Below are 6906 nucleotides of genomic sequence, written 5' to 3' on the forward strand. Positions count from 1 at the left end.
AAAGCACAATGGAAAAATGGCTACCTAAATATGATCCCCAGTCAGAGACAATGATAAACAGCTGCCTCTGATTGGGAACCATACTAGGCCAACATAGAAATATAATTCACCTAGATAACCCACCCTTAAATCACACCCCAACCTAACCAACATAGAGAATTAAAGCTCTCTATGGTCAGGGCGTGACAGTACCCCACCCCAAAGGTGTGGACTACGGCCGCAAAACCGGACTCAATAGGGGAGGGTCAGGGTGGGCATCTACCGTCGGGAGAGGCTCCGGTGTGGGGCGAAGTACCCACTCCGCTCGTGGACACGTCATCGGAGGAACCGGACCGTGGCTCGTCGCCGGAAGAATCGGACCGTGGGTCATCGGCAGTGGAACCGGACCACGGACCGTCGCCGGGGACTCCGGACTGTCGCCAGATGCTCCGGATTTTAAGTGTTTCTATAATTCCCTATGGTAAAAAATAATGGTGGAAAAACAATTGGAACCATTTCCCTGTTTGACCGCTAGGTTTTATGAGTATTATGACACCTCCACTGTGGGGCTCGATAGCGAGTGCCAAACACTGGCCACACATTCTGCAAGATTGATTGTCTATTCAAACCATTTTAAAGTGCTGCCTAGAGCCCACACTTCTATTCAAAAGAGGAATTGATGTTCAATATTTTGTTCATCAATACATGGTTGTGTTTCTATCTCCTGCCTTGGTATAGGCTCTGAGATTAAATAAATCAAATCAAATTTTATTTGGTCACATACACGTGTTTAGCAGATATTATTGCGGGTGTAGCGAAATGCTTGTGCTTCTAGTTCCGACAGTGCAGCAAAATCTAACCAGTAATATCTAACAATTTCACAACAAATGCCTAATATACACAAATCTAAGTAAAGGAATGGAATTAAGAATGTATACATTTATGGACGAGCAATGTCAGAGTGGCATAGACAGTATAGAATAGTATAGATATAGATAGTATAGAATACAGTATATAGATATGAGATGAGTAATGCAAGATATGTAAACATTATTAAAGTGACTAGTGTTCCATTAATTAAAGTGGCCAATGATTTGAAGTTTGTGTATGTAGGGAGCAGCCTCTCTGTGCTAGTGATGGCTATTTAACAGTCTGATGGCCTTGAGATAGAAGCTTCCCGGTGATGCCTTGTGCAGACTGCACCACCCTCTGGAGAGCCCTGTGGTTGTGGGGCTAAAATGTCACCCATATTCTCAAATATTTTAAATAGGCTACCGGTCTATTTACTTTCAAGCATGGTTGTCTATTGAATGAGCAATGGATAAATGGTAGCACAATATTTGTTGTGTAGCAGGAATAAACCAGTCATATCAGAAAAGGAGAGGCATGCCCTGCAATATAATCAAGATTTAGGCCTATATAATAAAAGTAAAATAAATATATTAGCCACATGCTGCTATGTGATCTCCCACCAATGACAAATGCATCCGTTTGAGCATTAGGCTTACATTTTAATGTTTTTATTTTACTACCATTATAATTCCTGTGCATCAAACACCTCCATTTTCACCAAAACAACAATATTTGCTTGCAATACAATTGACCATCCACTAGATCTTGTGTGTACACATGGTCTGAGATTTACATGGAGATACATACATTTTCCCCTCAAGTTCCAAATGGCTAAATACCCATCTTTGCGGTAAAACTGGTGCGTACAGCCTGTAGGTTTTTTTTGTGCTCACGCACCATTGATAATTGAGGCCCTGGCCTGCACCTGTCCTTAATCCTGAAAAAGCAGTGGCTCTTATGTAAACAGTATGGTAAGCACTTTTCTCACTTTTGTTTACGGGTGGGGAGGAGGAGAGGGTAGGCTACTCACAAAGACCCACTACTTAAAAGCATGTGAAGTTCTCTACTTCCCTACAAGACCCCTAGCTAGTAGCATTACATCAGAATCCAGTCTACATTCATTTGAATCAAGTCATTTTGCATGCTATGTTTTCACGATTTTGGAGGTGATAGAACAGTCCTTTAATTTGGTTGATTTTCCAATACCAAAAGCTGTGTTGTTGCTAATTTACTGTAATTTACTGTAGCTCTTCATGGCACATAGGTATCCTAATTGGGTTTAATTTTGTTGTCATAATGTGGACATTATAAATACTACAAAATGAATATTTTTTAACTCACCACATTTGTTTTGAGTTAGAATTTATGGTGGATTGAAACTACATGATAGAGAAAATACATTGGAGACATATATACTATCGTTCAAAAGTTTGGGGTCACTTAGACATTTCTTTGTTTTTTAAAGAAAAGCACATTTCTGTCCATTAAGATAACATCAAATTGATCAGAAATACAGTGTAGACATAGTTAATGTTGTAAACGACTATTGTAGCTGAAAACAGCTGATTTTTTAAATGGAATATCTACATAGGCGTACAGAGGCCCATTATCAGCAACCATCACTCCTGTGTTCCAATGGCACGTTGTTAGCTAATCCAAGTTTATCATTTTAAAAGGGTAATTGATCATTAGAAAACCCTTTTGCAATTATGTTAGCATTGCTGGAAACTTGTGCTGATTAAAGAAGAATTAAAACTATCCTTCTTTAGACTAGTTGAGTATCTGGTGCAGATTCAATTACAGGCTCAAAATGGCCAGAAACAAAGAGCTTTCTTCTGAAACTCATCAGTCTTTTCTTGTTCTAAGAAATGAAGGCTATTCCATGCGAGAAATTGCCAAGAAACTGAAGATCTCGTACAACGCTGTGTACTACTCCCTTCACAGAACAGTGCAAATTGGCTCTAACCAGAATAGAAAGAGGAGTGGGAGGCCCTGGTGCACAACTGAGCTAGAGGACAAGTACATTAGAGTGTCTAGGTTGAGAAACAGACGCCTCACAAGTCGTCAACTGGCAGCTTCATTAAATAGTACCTGCAAAACACCCGTCTCAACGTCAACAGTGAAGAGGTGACTCTGGGATGCTGGCCTTCAAGGCAGAGTTGCAAAGAAAAAGCCATATCTATGACTGGCTAATTAGAAATCAAATATTAATATGGGCAAAAGAACACAGACACTGGACAGAGGAACTCTGCCTAGAAGGCCAGCATCCTGGTCGTCTCTTCACTGATGACGTTGAGACTGGTGTTATGCATTTGAAACTTTGAAAGTTTCTTCAAGTGCAGTCGCAAAACCCATCATGGCTCTCATGAGCACCGTCACAGGAAAGGAAGACAGAGTTACCTCTGCTGTATAGGATAAGTTCACTAGAGTTACTAGCCTCAGAAATTGTAGCCCAAATGAATGCTTCACAGAGTTCAATTAACAGACACATCTCAACATCAGCTGTTCAGAGGAGATGGTGTAAATCAGGCCTTCATGGTCGAATTGCTGCAAAGAAACCACTGCTAAAGGACACTAATAAGAAGAAGAGACTTTCGTGGGCCAAGAAACACGAGCAATGGACATTAGACCGGTGGAAATCTGTCCTTTGGTCTGATGAGTCCAAATGTAAGAATGTTGGTTCCAACCGCTGTGTCTTCGTAAGATGCAGAGTAGGTGAACGGATGATGTCCGTATGTGTGGTCCCCACAGTGATACATGGAGGAGGAGGTGTGATGGTGCTTTGCTGGTGACGCTGTCAGTGATTTATTTATAATTGAAGGCCCACTTAACCAGCATGGCTACCACAGCATTATGCAGCGATACGCCATCCCATCTGGTTTGCACTTAGCGGGACTATCATTTGTCTTTCAACAGGACAATGACCCAAAACACACCTCCAGGCTGTGTAAGAGCTATTTGACCAAGAAGGAGAGTGACCTAACCTCCACAATCACCTGACCTCAACCCAATGGAGATGGTTAGGATAAGTTGGACCGCAGAGTGAAGGAAAAGCAGCCAACAAGTGCTCAGCACATGTGGGAACTCCTTCAAGACTGTTGGAAAAGCATTCCAGGTGAAGCTGGTTGAGAGATTGTATTTGTCACATGTGCTAAATAGCCTACAACGGGTGTAAACTTGACCATGAAATGTTTGCTTATGTGCCCTTCCCAACCATGCAGGGTTTTTTTTATATCGAAAGACACATTACATGTTTTGTAAGGTCTGGGTTGAGCAAGTAAACAAGCAACTTCATAGCTTCAAACTGCCCTGTCCTACCACTATATCATATATATACTGAGTGTACAAAACATTCAGAACACCTGCTCTTTCCCTGACATAGACTGACCAGGTGAATCCAGGTGAAAGCTACAATCCCTTATTGATGTCACTTGTTAAATCCACTTCAATCAGTGTAGATGAAGGAGAGGAAACAGGTTAACAGAATCGATGGGTCCCCCGTGAGATGGTTGAGCTAACGTAGACTAATGGGATTAGCATGAGGCTGTTAGTAACAAGAACATTTCCCAGGACATAGACATTTCTGATATTGGCAGAAAGCTCAAACGATTGTTTATCTAACTGCACTGTCCAATTTACAGTAGCTATTACAGTGAAAGAATACCATGCTATTGTTTGAGGAGAGTGATCAGTTATGAACTTGAAAAGTTATTAATAAACCAATTAGGTACATTTGGGCAGTCTTAATACAACATTCTGCACAGAAATGCAATGGATCAGTCTAAAACTTTGCACGTACACTGCTGCCATCTAGTGGCAGAAATCTAAATTGCGCCTAAACTCCTAAGTCAATTTTTTTATTATTTTTATTTCACCTTTATTTAACCAGGTAGGCTAGTTGAGAACAAGTCCTCATTTGCAACTGCGACCTGGCCAAGATAAATTCGACACATACAACAACACAGAGTTGCACATGGAATAAACAAAACATAGTCAATAATACAGTAGAACAAAAGAAAACAAAAAGTCTATTCAATGAGTGCAAATGAGGTAAGATTAGGGAGTTAAGGCAATCAATAGGCCATGGTGGCGAAGTAATTACAATATAGCAATTAAACACTGGAATGGTAGATGTGCAGAAGATGAATGTGCAAGTAGAGATACTGGGGTGCAAAGGAGCAGGTGGCGAAGTAATTACAATATAGCAATTAAACACTGGAATGGTAGATGTGCAGAAGATGAATGTGCAAGTAGAGATACTGGGGTGCAAAGGAGCAAGATAAATAAATAAATACTGTATGGGGATGAGGTAGGTAGATATATGGGCTATGTACAGGTGCAGTGATCTGTGAGCTGCTCTGACAGCAGGTGCTTAAAGCTAGTGAGGAAGATATGAGTCTCCAGCTTCAGAGATTTTTGCAGTTCATTCCGGTCATTGGCAGCAGAGAACTGGAAGGAAAGACGACCAAAGGAGGAATTGGCTTTGGGGGTGACCAGTGAGATATACCTGCTGGAGCACGTGCTATGAGTGGGTGCTGCTATGGTGACCAGTGAGCTGAGATAAGGCAGGGCTTTACCTAGTAGAGACTTGTAGATAACCTGTAGCCAGTGGGTTTGGCGACGCGTATGAAGTGAGGGCCAACCAACGAGAGTGTACAGGTCGCAATGGTGGGTAGTGTATGGGGCTTTGGTGACAAAACCGATGGCACTGTGATAGACTGCATCCAGTTTGTTGAGTAGAGTGTTGGAGGCTATTTTATAGATGACATCACCAAAGTCGAGGATCGGTAGGATGGTCAGTTTTACGAGGGTATGTTTGGCAGCATGAGTGAAGGATACTTTGTTGCGATATAGGAAGCCAATTCTAGATTTCATTTTGGATTGGAGATGCTTAATGTGAGTCTGGAAGGAGAGTTTACAGTCTAACCAGACACCTAGGTATTTGTAGTTGTCCACGTATTCTAAGTCAGAGCCGTCCAGAGTAGTGATGATGGACAGGCGAGCAGGTGCGGGCAGTGATTGGTTGAATAGCCTGCATTTAGTTTCCCCTGCGTTTAAATGCAGTTGGAGGCCACGGAAGGAGAGTTGAAATGGCATTGAAGCTCATCTGGAGGTTAGTTAACACAGTTTCCAAAGAGGGGCCAGAAGTATACAGAATGGTGTCGTCTGTGAAGAGGTGTACCAGAGAATCACCAGCAGCAAGAGCAACATCATTGATGTATACAGAGAAGAGAGTCGACCCGAGGATTGAACCCTGTGGCACCCCCATAGAGACAGCCAGAGGTCCGGACAACAGGCCCTCCGATTTGACACACTGAACTCTATCAGAGAAGTAGTTGGTGAACCAGGCGAGGCAATCATTTGAGAAACCAAGGCTGTTGAGTCTGCCAATAAGAATGTGGTGATTGACAGAGTCGAAAGCCTTGGCGGCAGGGTAGCCTAGTGGTTAGAGCGTTGGACTAGTAACCGGAAGGTTGCGAGTTCAAACCCCCGAGCTGACAAGGTACAAATCTGTCGTTCTGCCCCTGAACAGGCAGTTAACCCACTGTTCCCAGGCCGTCATTGAAAATAAGAATTTGTTCTTAACTGACTTGCCTGGCTAAATAAAGGTAAAATAAATAAAAAAAAAAATTGGCCAGGTCGATGAATACGGCTGCACAGTAATGTCTCTTATAGATGGCGGTTATGATGTTGTTTAGGACCTTGAGCGTGGCTGAGGTGCACCCATGACCAGCTCTGAAACCAGATTGCATAGCAGAGAAGGTACGGTGGGATTCGAAATGGTCGGTAATCTGTTTGTTAACTTGGCTTTCGAAGACATTAGAAAGACAGGGTAGGATAGACATCTGTAGCAGTTTGGGTCTAGAGTGTCACCCCCTCTTAGACGATACGAAAGAGAGGTTGAACAGTCTAGTAATAGGAGTTGCAACAATTTCGGCAGATAATTTTTAGAAAGAGAGGGTCCAGATTGTCTAGCCCAGCTGATTTGTAGGGGTCCAGATTTTGCAGCTCTTTCAGAACATCAGCTATCTGGATTTGGGTAAAGGAGAAATGGTGGGGGCTTTGGCGGGTTGC

This window comes from Oncorhynchus clarkii, chromosome 30 (assembly GCF_045791955.1).
Source record: "Oncorhynchus clarkii lewisi isolate Uvic-CL-2024 chromosome 30, UVic_Ocla_1.0, whole genome shotgun sequence".
Taxonomy (NCBI): domain Eukaryota; kingdom Metazoa; phylum Chordata; class Actinopteri; order Salmoniformes; family Salmonidae; genus Oncorhynchus; species Oncorhynchus clarkii.